Source organism: Centropristis striata, chromosome 5, assembly GCF_030273125.1.
Source record: "Centropristis striata isolate RG_2023a ecotype Rhode Island chromosome 5, C.striata_1.0, whole genome shotgun sequence".
Taxonomy (NCBI): Eukaryota; Metazoa; Chordata; class Actinopteri; order Perciformes; family Serranidae; genus Centropristis; species Centropristis striata.
In genome coordinates this window covers 4,661,769-4,674,658 of record NC_081521.1, presented here as the reverse complement: position 1 = coordinate 4,674,658, position 12,890 = coordinate 4,661,769, and the positions used below count along the sequence as shown (strand labels likewise).

Here is a 12,890-nt window from a genome sequence, read left to right as displayed (position 1 = left end):
AAGAAGAGACGAGAGGAAAGAGGTAAAAACTGATTAACTATCTATCAATAAATTAAATTATAATGAAAGCACAGTGCTAGCATAGTTGCGATGCTGGTTTTGAGATGATAAAAATGTGGTTGAAGAAAGTTATATCCTTAACTATACATGTAATGTTAGCTAGGTCTGACGTCAGTTCTGTGTAAAGTAGCTACAAATGATCCTGGAAACAAACGAAATGTTGCACAGTTCAGGAATGGGCGTGGCAAACTCATCAAAATGTCAGTTTAGCATATTTGGCAGCACCTCCTCCAAGGCCTTCCTTTTCCTCAATCTGGCCTTTTAAAAAACACCTTCTCAAATATGTTAACAAATATATATAAAGTATTTACAGCTGTTCTCACCAAGTTCTACAGAAATTAACGGGTTTTGTTTGGAGAACCTGTTTAGTGAACCAACGTCAACTCCTGTTGAACCCTGTGGCAGTGTCCATGGTAACAGCCCAACGCGATGACGTCACACCAACGTGACCGTTCACGTCTTCTCGGAGATAAATATTCATTTTTTTTTAATTATTAACACACATTTACAGAAGACAAACTCTCGCAGAGAACATACACATAAAACATTAAGTTTAAATAAAAATTAAGAAGTTAAAAGACAATATAAAAAATAACAAGATTCAGGGCTTATTAAATATAAATATACACAGTATGGGGAATAAACAATCATATTCAGATCATAAGGCATCTATGATGTCAAACAACAAAAAGGGAAGAAGCCAAAACCTAAAGGAGCTAGGACTAAAAAAAAAACTGAAATAAATGAAAAGACATCTCCACATAAATATTTCTTCCTTTATTACTAGCATGCATTTTATTTAAGTGATGAGAAAATAATGTAAAATCCTTCCTAAACAGCAGGCACAGTCAGTAAACTACTATAACCCTTAATGAAGCCAAAAAAACATCTCAGAGACGATGAAACTTTATAAAAAGATGATAGATCACAGAGGCCATTTAGTGTTAAAAATCAGCAGTATTATGGAAAATCTTCTCTATTGTCTCTATTATAAAATACCAAATAAATCATCACACAAGTCAGTTGTGACAAATATAAATAAAGCAACAATTTGTGAAATAATTAAAGAAATTTATTAAAGTCATTGCAGACATTATGTTATTTCATCATACACTTACATATTTTATTTCATTATAAACTAAATAAAATGTCATAGCAGTGACACTTTAATTTCTAAACCAAAACATATGAAGTTGAAGGAACCAAATATCTAATCTCATCATAAAGAATATGTGTAATCTAATTGTATTAATCTTATCAATGAAATGTCAGAAAATAATGAAAAAACTCTGTTATAAATCCCCACAGCACAAACACATGAATTCAAATGTCTTGTTTTAATAAACCAACACCTTTAAATATAAGTAAATATAAGTTTATGACCATATATGACAAAGAAAAACATTAAGTATTCATATTAATCCAGAACTGTTTGCATTATATTACACTCAAATGAAGAAAGATGTTTTTACTCATGAAAGTAGATTTGAATGATTCCACACAACATTAACGTTTAAAGGTGTATTTTTACTGGAGTTGATTCCAGTCAAATCTAATTTATATTATCTTACCTATAAAATGTGAGAAAATAATAAAACATTGCCTGTTATAATTTCCCACAGCCCCAAAACATAAATTCATACTTAATAAACCAACAGTCTTTATATGTTTAAATATAAGTAAATATAACTTTATGACCATATATGACCAATAAAAGCATTAAATCTTTAAAAAAGAGGAGAAGGAAGCAGAAGATATTTGACATTTGAGCTCGTAAAATGACTAAAATTATGATTTGATTATAAAAACAGCTGCAACGAGTCAATTAATCTGCTAATTGTTGCAGCTCTAGGTCAGTTTTATGACACTTATTTCTACATGTATTGATGATGTCATTTTTTTGCCCAAAAATCATGACGATTTATTTGACCTTTGACTTTAAAAATGTAGTTACTGCACTCTGGTTTTGCTGTAAAAGATTCTAATAGTAATGATAAACAGAGTGCAGTACACTGTAAACATGTTTGTAGAAATTACAGTAAAAAACTGTCAAATTGCATCAGAAATAGGTCATAAAATTAAACATTGTACATCACCGTAGTAGATACTTTTAATTACTGTCAATCAAAGAATAGTATAAAACTTTAAATTCTACCGTCATAAACTGAAGAAAACACACAGTTTTGCTATAAAAATATAAAATTTTCATGTAAAGTTAATGGAGAAATACCATGATGACACAATTATCCTAAAAATAATGGGATTATTCTGTATAAATTACAGTTTTTGCTGATATTTACATTTACATACGCTCACTGTATTTTTTATGGTGATGTTCTGGCAACCACAGCTGCCGGTATTTTACCGTGAATTAAACAGATTTGTTGTCTTCTTTAAGCTTTTATATTTTGTTTTCAGTGAAAAAACATTTTCAAATTCATATTGTTAGATTTGTTCAGCAACTCTATTAAAAAAATTGTGTATTTTAGACTCAATATTATAAATTATGTTATATTTTAGTCTTAATATAATTTTATCTCACTTTTTTACTCCATCACTATCTAGATAATAATTTCCCTATTAAATAAACTTACAATTTCTATTATTCTTGTCTTGATTTTGGATTTTTTATTATTAGAGTCATTATTTCTCTGACATAAAGCCAAATTGAAATCTAAAATTTTGTCACAAGATAAAACAGACACAAAGGAGTTCATTTTTGGTTTTGACTCAATTTAGACCCAAAATGTAGTTAGTGCAGTTAAAGGCTTTGTAGGGCAGAATTCTCACACATCACACGAGGACTCTGAGGAAAGAAACACACTTTTCTCTGATTAACAGCAAATCTCAATGAAAGCTGGTCTTCTTCTTCTCCTTGTGGAAGACTTTTCCATCTGCCTGCTTCCTCCAGCTCAGTGTGACGTCGTCATTCAGCCCCTGGTCCTTCAGCTTCTGTTGGAGCTGACCAACATTATTACTCACACAGAGAGATTACATCCTGCATTCTTCTTTACATTTCATCCTCTGGAAGCTCTTTTTCTGCCTTTTTTCCTCACATGATAGTTTGTGACTTTCCCTGTTTCTACTGTTATTGTCCAAAGCATTGTAATGTTTACACTGCAAAAAAGGTGTGTCTAAAAACAAGATAAAAACACTAAATCTGAGGGAAATGATCTTGCTGCATGGACAGATAATTTCACTTGACAAGATTTCTTAAATTAAGATTATTAAATCTAGAAATAAGCATGTTGAACGCTTAAAATAAGAAATTAGCTCTTAAAACAAGAGGAATTAAAGATACAAGCAGATTAACTGGATTATAAATCATTTGTTTCTTACCAAGATAAAGAAAAAAACCCTTATTATTATATTATTATTTCTAGATTTAATAATCTTAATTTAAAAAATCTTGTCAAATGAAATTATCTGTCCATGCAGCAGGATCATTTCCCTCAGATTTAGTGTTTTTATCTTTTTTTAGACACCCCTTTTTTTGCAGTGTATAACATATAGTTTGTGAATGATTTTGTTTAATTTATTATTATAATGTCTCTTTATTTGTTTCTTCCTCAGACTTTTTCTGGTGTGAATTAACTCTCTGAGGGCCGATAAAGTTTCATCTCATCTTATTTTAAATTTGCTTTTAACAGTCATTTGTCTGCTCAGTTTTTGCATAAAAGTTGAATAAAAAGAATAAAAAGATGATTTACCTGCTTCAGCATTCCCTCAATCACAGCAGATACAGTCACAGTCATCCTCAATCTCTTCACTGTCTTCTTCTACTTCTTCTTCGAAGACGCTTAAGAAAAAACAATCAAACATGATTAGTTCAGAGATTTCTGCTTGGATAATAATCAGCATCCTGTTGATATAAAGTGTCATCAGTTAGTTTAGTCCTGCCTGTGGTCAGTTTAGAGCTATACTGCAGGCCGCCACCAGGGGGCGGGGCTTATCAGTCAGTTATCAGCAGTTACTTCCTCCATCTGTTGATATTCTCACATTGAAGTCAACACAAACTGATTATCTGCAGTTGGTCACTGCACGCTAACATCAGCATCCTGAGTGTTCACATTTATTGTCCAGAAATGTTTTTTATTTTCTCATTTCATGCTAAAGTAAACCTAAATCTATTATAAATACTGTTTGAATCAGGGGTTACCACTCAGATGGACCGGAGCAGATGAATGGAAACTTCCCGTCACATTTCACGTCCACCCATCCTCCAGAGGAGCTGAAATCTGCTGCTGCACAATCCTCCTTCCACCCCAGGTGGTTATTAGGTTCCCCTGACCTCCAGTATCTGAACGAGGAGCTACTTCCATCGGACCACTTCCAGGAGTCTCTGAAAAGGCCGATCCAGACTCCTTTCTGTTCTGGAACCAGCTCCAGGACCTTCTGGTTCTCTGCCTTGTTCCTCACACTGGCCAGGTCTGTGTGGTGTTCTCTGCAGTAGCTCTGGGCCTCAGTCCAGGTCATGGAGTCGTCAGTGAGGTCAAATGTCACATCCTGCCCTGAAAATAGAGCAGAGAGAAATGCTGTGCAGAGGCAACATGACACACAACACTGATGCATACTTTATATTTGAGTTTTCTCCGTATGAATATTTTTCTCAGCAGTTTGATGTTTCTTAATGAATGTCAGCATGAAGCTGAAGTCTCCGTGGAGCTGTGTGCATATGAACTCCTTTTCTTGCAGCCCTGTTGACTGAGACAGTGACATGGGATAAAGCTGTTAATGATGGAGCTCTTTATATAAACCTTTATATATTTATATAAATGAAGGCAGGACTCACGTCCATCTGCTTTAAATGACCTTCATGTAACTGAAGACAGAGAGGCAAAGAGCAGCAGAGAAGGGGAGAGGTCAACAAGCTCAACTGGTCTGTTTTACCTTCACTGGTCAATATTCTCACCTCTGACATCACAGCAGACGGCCTGATATTTGCCTGTGCAGCTGTAATCGAACCATTGTCCAGAATACCACATGGCTGCGCAGTGTTCATCACCACCGTAATTGTCTGGTTCTCTATCAGCCCATCGTCTGAACTCCTCCTCCCCGTGTCTGTAGAAACTTGTGTCTGACAGTGACCACTTCAAGCTCATGACATCGTCATCATACAGCCCGATCCAGACGAACTGAAACACATATTTGCATTAATAATAATATTCATGTGTCCATATGAACAGTGAAACAGGTTCTGCTTCCTGTAATAATTCCTGCTGTTTATACTGGACATGAAGAGATCCCTTATAATGCACGTTCAATGGGGAACAAAATCCTTCGTTCCTGTTCAATGTAATAAAAAACATTTAAAAGTTTCTCTGAAGTATCAAGAAAGAGAAAAGTGAACTCACAGAGGAAACTCCTGCTGTTTCTGCCATTTTCTTCAGGGTCTCCACATCCTCCATGCTGTCTATAGTGGCCAGGTCTGTGTATTTCTCTCTGCAGTAACTTTGTGCTTCAGTAAAAGTCTTCGGGTCAGAAATTAAATGGTACTGACGTCCAGCACACAGGCCTGTAGAGACACACATGCATACTGATCACATTTATGCTATAAATAACTTTTTATACATGTTCACTTTACTTTTTTTTTGTAAAATCAGGAATGTAACAAAGTACATTTACTCAAGTACTGCACTGGAGAGTTTAAAGTATTTCTGTTTGATGCCACTTTATACCTGCAATAATATAATATAATATAACTGACAAAATTTCACACTGATAGACACTGTTCTTTTTACTTATTCTAGTTTAAGAAACAGGACAAATTTTTGCAACACAATACAAAAGATCTGTATGTATAACAATAAATAATAAAGTATATTGTATAATAAAGTGTTTTGGTTAGATAACATCAGGGCAGATCTACCAGGAGCTGACATGCCTGAGGGCTCCACATGTCAATCAAAAATAAAAACTTAAATAAAAATGTTTTTTTTTTCATGAAGAAAATTAGTGTAATTGGTGCAGGTATAAAGTATATAAACTCAGCAGTGGAAACACAGACTGAGAACATTTTAACTGATTTATCTCTAATACATACAAGAAAAATTAGGCATGTGACTGATTCCTGCTTTTTTTTTTTTTTTTAAAGGATATCAGGTCAGTGTGTGTTTTAGTTAAAAGTCACTCTGACAAAGATCAGAGGAGTCAGTTTATAAATGACATCCTCCGAGCTGGACTGGAAAAATAGAAACGAGCACAAGATATTTCAGTGCAAGTGTCCGACATGGTGAAGGTGGCGGGGAAAATTGGAAAATTAGGAGGCTTTACCCTCTGGAGTCCATCTATTTATTGGAAATACACTTTTTATTTACAGTAATAACTTTATTTATATATCATATGTAGACAAGCTGAGAAAGCCAGTTGAAAGTCAATCATAGGAGTTTTCACATTTTTTAAATGTGAATTTTCTTTCCACAATGAAAACTACTATTTCTAATTTATATGTTATGTTATTGTTTGTATTTTGGCTTCCTGGCAGCTTTATAATTTGTTAATTAAAATAAAATGAAAAATCTGACTGATAGCCAAGTTTGTGTGGAGAAAAAGGAGCCATGCGTGTGATGTAAGGACAGACTGAAAGATGCTAAACAGAGACAGAAACTAATGCAGAGGAAGTTGACAAATTTGAACCAAAATCTCCTGGACTTCAGAGGGTTAAGATTCCTGATTAGCTAAAATGCCACTGAAACTCTCAAAGTATTATCAGCAGGCTTTACTCTCTTGGAAATTATGCTATGTTCACAACTTTTTATCCACACAAGGAATAACTTTGGAACAATGGTCAAATTATTAAAAACAAAAGTGTATATAAAGAGAGCTGGATTGTGAGGGACATAATCTTTGTGACGGACTTGTTTGACGATAATGGAAGTCTTTATAGCTACGAAACCTTCCTAGAAGCTAAAGTTTTTCCAGTCAAATACAGAGAGTTTGTTTCTATTGTAAAGGCCATCCAAACTGGTATGATTGAGTTAACCCTTTGGAGTTTGGGGCTTTTCTGTTGGTTTTTGACTCCTTTTCATTCTGCCTGTATAAACCACTTAACAAGTGTTCACCATGCCGAGTTGGTAGCATTGTTTTCAGGACAACCTCCCCTATATGACCTGATTATTATTTTTTCATTTTGTATTACTGGATCAACATGTTGAACAGAAAAACACATCAAAACACACACAAAAATTACAAAACACACACAAAAAACATAATAAAATTACAAAAAAAACCCCACAAAAAATACACAAAAACACAGAAATCACACAAAAAAATACAAAAAACACACAAAAAATGACAAAAAACACACAATAAAATTACATAAAACACACAGAAATCACACAAAAAACACACAAAACATGACAAAAAAAGACAAAAAAATTTACAAAAAACATAAAAACACACAAAAAACATTAAACACAAAAGATTACATTAAAAATGCATTGAATTGCTGAATGCACACTGCAAAATTAAAAAAAAACTTCAGTGAAATCATGTTAGACTTGGTCGAGGTGGTTTTAACCTTTGCTGAAAAGAGTTGACACGCTAAATGGGACATGGAAACTTCTAGAAAAGCCAAAACTTTAGAGGGAAGCTGACAGCAGCAGGGCTCTCCGGCACTTTCTTGGACTCCAGAGGGTTAATAAAATGTCACTTAAATTATCAAAATGTTACTGTTCATATACCTTCTCTAAAAATGTGTGGGATTGATATAATGTATAAAAAATGCACAAACAAGTATATCAGAAAAATGTACAGAGACAAAATAAGATTCCCCCAGAGGAAAGTTCTTTTGGGATCCACAACTGGACAGAATAAAGTGGCGTAGAGCCGGTTGTGTCCCTTCACATTCTGTCTCTCAAATAAGATCAGAGAAGTTCATTTTAAAATTCTGCATAATATTTACCCATGTAATAAATTCATTTCCAGGTTTGCTGATGTAGGCGAAATGTGCACTTTTTGTGGAGATAATCCAGAGAGAACTTTACATTTATTTTATGTTTGCCCATTGTCATCTATATTTATTATTATATATTATTTTATGTCATCTATATTTTGGAGGGATATGAAAAAATTCACACTTGATAAGACTGGACAGCCCATAATTTTTTAACCTAAAGATCTCAAAATATGAATCTAATAACAAAACAGCATGCTTTATAACAAATCTTATGCTTCTGATGGGAAAGTTTCACATCCACAAGATGAAGTTTTCCAAATTCCTACCTAACTTTAGTGTTTTTACAATAGAAGTTTTATATAGAGACTTTAGAGTTGATGTCAAATAAGAAATGTGAATGCACTCTGCTAAACTTTAAAAATTAATTTTCAGAAACCCCAGAGTAGTATAAAAGTAAGCACCTTATACCATATGTGCCTTGTTATATTTTTTATTTTATATATATATATATATATATAAATTATATATATTTAAAAATATATATATATAATAAAAAAGTATATATATAATATACAATTTTTATTTTTATGATATATATAATAAAAAAATATATGTGTGTGTGTTTGTGTGTGTATAAATAATAAAAATAAAAGAATAATATAACAAGGCACATAGCATATAAGGTGCTTACTTTTATACTATTCTTGGGTTTCTGAAAATTAGTTTTTAAAATGTAGCAGAGGCTGTTCACATTTCTTATTTGACATCAACTGTAAAGTCTCTCTCTCTCTCTCTCTCTCTCTCCCTCTCTCTCTCTCTCTCTCTCTCTATATATATATATATATATATATATAAATCTACAGTAACTGTAACTGACATGCCTGTATTTCTCTCACTGTTAATAAAAATCTGAAAAAAAGTCTGTACATCAATCATAATGTAACTGAAGTGCATCATAAAAGAGTTGTGATAAGAGCTCTGCAGCCACAATGATATATTAATGTAGTGAGAATATAAAAGAAAAGAAAGACTTACCTGGTGCAGTCGTGAGGAGCAGAAGAAGAACCAACATCATGTTTTCTCTCTCGCTTCATGTGAGAGTGACTCTTCAGACTCACTGCTGCTGATGAAATAGATGAACAATGAACAACACCTCAGTATTATTCCAACTTCATGGTACCAACAGAGGCAGCAATCATTTCCATATTAAGGAAATAACAGGCAAATGATTACCGTTACCTAAACAAATGTGAACCTTTGTTGTTGTGTTCGTGACGCTGTTTGTTTGGCTGCTGAGTGATGTGGCAGCAGGACAGTTCACTGAGGAGAAACAGCTGCTTTACCAGGTAACAGAGAGGAACACACCTGGGAGGAATACAGGACGTATTCAGAGCCTTTACTGCACTAAAAGTACTCATACTACACTGTGAAAATACTACACTACAAGTAAAAGTGCTGCATTCAAACCTAACAGAGTAAAATAATAAACAATGTCTATAAAAAGTATTCATCCCTTGGATGTTTCATCCTTTTCTTTGCTTAACACATGAAATTATGGTCTATATCATTTGGCCTTTTTGACAAGAATTTGCAATTTGCAACTTTAACATCAAAGTGAAAACTGATTTTTTCCAAAAATAATGTCAATTCATTAAAATATTTAATAATAATAGTTAGATCTGCATTATTTTTTATAATCCATACCTGTATATACTGCATTTTTTTAATATATATAATTAATTCCTGTATGTATTGCACTATAATTCACTTAATTACTGCTTAAGCACTTCTGGTTAGATGCTATCTGCATTTCCTTGCTTTGTTCTTGACATGTGCAATGACAATAAAGTTGAATCTAATCTAATCTAATATATAAGGTAAAGTAAATGATTGCATAAATATTCATCCCCTTTAAAGTAACTGACCTAATTCAACAGAGTTCCAGCTGGTTGATGCAGCAGAGTCACAGTTAGTGAAATGAGATCACCTGAGTGCAGCTGATGTGTGATTTTAGTATAAAAATCTGTGTCTGGGAGGTCCAATCTCTGGTTCATCACTATTCCTGCTACAAGGACCACTCTGTAGGAGTTATAAGCTTCAGTGTCTCAGATAGGAGACCTGCACATCGTCACACTGTTAAAATAATCACCTAAGTCATTTTTTGTCAAAATTGTTTTTTTGCCTAAATCATCTCCTCATTCCCACCTATGGTAAATCACCTACATCCTCAGTTGATCAGATCATGTGATTTTACCCCTTTAAGATAATGGCCTATGTCAAGTGTGTGACTTAAGCGGATTTATTATGCCTAAGTCAAAATAAAATGTGAATTTGGCATTTTTTTTAACTTAAGCAAGATATGGTGACACTTTATTTTGAAGGTGTCTACATAAGAGTGACATGAGCGTGTCATAAACATGACATGGGATGTGTCATGAACATTAATGACACTCTGAAGTAACATTAATGCTCATGATACCTGTCATGTCATGTTTCTGACAGGCTTGTGTGACTCTTATGTAGACACCTTCAAAATAAAGTGTTACCATATCTTGCTTTAGTCACAAAGGCATGTTCAAAAAATTGCCTAAGTCATTTATTTCTCTTAAGTTACATAATTTACACACAGTGTTATTACTATGCCAATAGCCATCCTTTGTTACATCCTTTTTGAGTGAAATGATCAATAAATGTCATATGTTACACTTTTGGTGAAGTTTTTTGTGTTTCCTGCAAAACTTGAAAAAATGGGATTATTTTAACAGGGTGACGATATACAACAACTGTTGCCGGGTTCTTCGGAGCTGTATTGGAGAATAAATAAGATCATGATATCTGGCCTGGAATTCACCCAAATGCATTATGGAAACTCCAGGGTCAACTGGAAGAAGGTTCTACAGTCTGATGAGACAAAAATTGATCTTTTTGTCTATCAGACTAGACGCTATGTTTGGTGCACATCACCACAAACGCACCATCTCCAGTGTGCAGCATGGTGGAGGCAGCATCATGTTCTGGGGATGCTCCTCAGCAGCAGGTCCTGGAAGGCTGCAGGGACAGTCCTCTTCTTCTTGTTTTTTACTTCTTTCCATAAAATGAATGTGACAATGTGATTAATCTTTGACAGATAAAGTGTATAACTAGAATAATCTCTTCCAAATCGCTATGGAAATGAAACCACAATTAACAGTTTAAGTGTGCCAATTTAGCAGAACCCTTTAATACATATATAACAGCTTTGATCTCTGATATTTATACTTTGTAGAATATATAATATGCATGTTTCTTCATTTCTGATTACAGTTTATCTCAGTCGCTTTGGTCCATTTCTCACGGGGGGGGGGGGGGGCATCGCGACCGCCCCCCCTCATGCCTGGTTGAAAAAGCGTGGTAAAGTGCCTCTAGAGTGGTGAAAACGAGAGGAAGTGCCTTATTGGCTGCCCTTTACACGTGCAAAAAATTATTTGGTGCCCTCTATGGTGCCCCCTCATACAATAAATTATGATGATGTGCCCTCTAGTGCAAGAAAATTCGATAACGTGCCTTAATGAGAGCCCTTCTAGTGCCCTTTTTCCTGTTTGGTGCCTCCGTGGTTGAAAAAGCGTTCGAAAGTGCCCTCTAGAGTGGTGAAAATGAGAGAAAGTGACTTATTGGCTGCCCTTTACACGTGAAAAAACATATTTATTGCCCTCTAGGGTGCCCCTTTATACAATAAATTATGATGATGTGAGATGTTTGCTCTCATTTAGTTCTCAAAGTGCACAAAATAGATGCATTTTACTTTAAAATGTAAAAATTTTCTCATGGGGGGGGGGGATACTTTTAATTGTCAGTACAATATCATTAATTACTTTGATCTGGATCTCCTTTTAACTTACTGCTAATATTTCATCATACATGATGCATCATAGCTTTTTGCGTGCTGGTGGGGCCCATGTTGTGCAGAATTTGCCCTTTTATTTTTTCGCCCCTGCCCTTCTAACAGTCTGAGTCCGCCACTGTACACAGTCACCCATAAAGTTGGAATAAAATGGGTTTTTAGGGCCCCAGCACTGACAGTGAGGGACCTATTGTATCCACAAGGATTATATTTCTTCTTCTTATTATTATTATTATTATTATTTTATCCCTTTGGAGTTAAAAAATGAGGTGCTTGGGCTACTCATAAAAGATTGAAATTTGGCACAGCTGACACTGACACGATGAGTTTCAGGAATGGGCGTGGCAAATTGGCTCTGTAGCGCCCCCTACGTCATTTCCTGAGCTCCAAGATTGACGAAAATTTATAATATTCAGTCGGCATATAGAACTCTTCCAGACGAACAAAAAAGTCAGCAGGACCCATATCTCTTTACAGGCGGCCACTTGTGTCTGTCCTCTCATAAAAAAAACACCTTCTCAAATATATAAACAAATATATATAAAGTATTTACAGCTGTACTCACCAAGTTCTACAGAAATTAACGGGTTTTGTTTGGAGAACCTGTTTAGTGAACTAACGTCAACTCATGTTGAACCCTGTGTCCGTGTCCATGGTAACAGCGCGACGCGATGACGTCACACCAACGTGACTGTTCACGTCTTCTCGGAGATAATTATTCTGTTGTTTTTTTTTAATTATTAACACACATTTACAGCAGACAAACTCTCGCAGAGAACATACACATAAAACATTAAGTTTAAATAAAAATTGTTAAGTGAAAGGACAAAAATTAACAAGATTCAGGGGTTATTAAATATAGATATTTATAGTATGGGGAATAAACAATCATATTCAGATCATAAGGCATCTATGATGTCAAACAACAAAAAGGGAAGAAGACAAAACCTAAAGGAGCTAGGACAAAAAAAACCTGAAATAAATGAAAAGACATATCCACACAAATATTTCTTCCTTTATTACTAGCATGAATTTTATTTAAGTGATGAGAAA

At 34.3% G+C, this 12,890-nt stretch overlaps 1 long non-coding RNA gene across 2 annotated transcripts; it reads right to left on the bottom strand.

Moving 5' to 3' along the window:
• Window positions 1-5,407: 5,407 nt before the first annotated feature.
• Window positions 5,408-12,556, bottom strand: LOC131971669 (uncharacterized). 2 transcript variants are annotated; one of them, XR_009394403.1, is made up of 5 exons: window positions 12,403-12,556; window positions 10,933-11,041; window positions 9,197-9,322; window positions 8,993-9,080; window positions 5,408-5,575 (listed from the first exon to the last, which is right to left on the bottom strand). It is a non-coding gene; the product is annotated as an uncharacterized LOC131971669 (long non-coding RNA). The 2 variants fall into 2 exon arrangements; XR_009394402.1 differs by having other exon boundaries at window positions 10,933-11,038.
• Window positions 12,557-12,890: the final 334 nt, after the last annotated feature.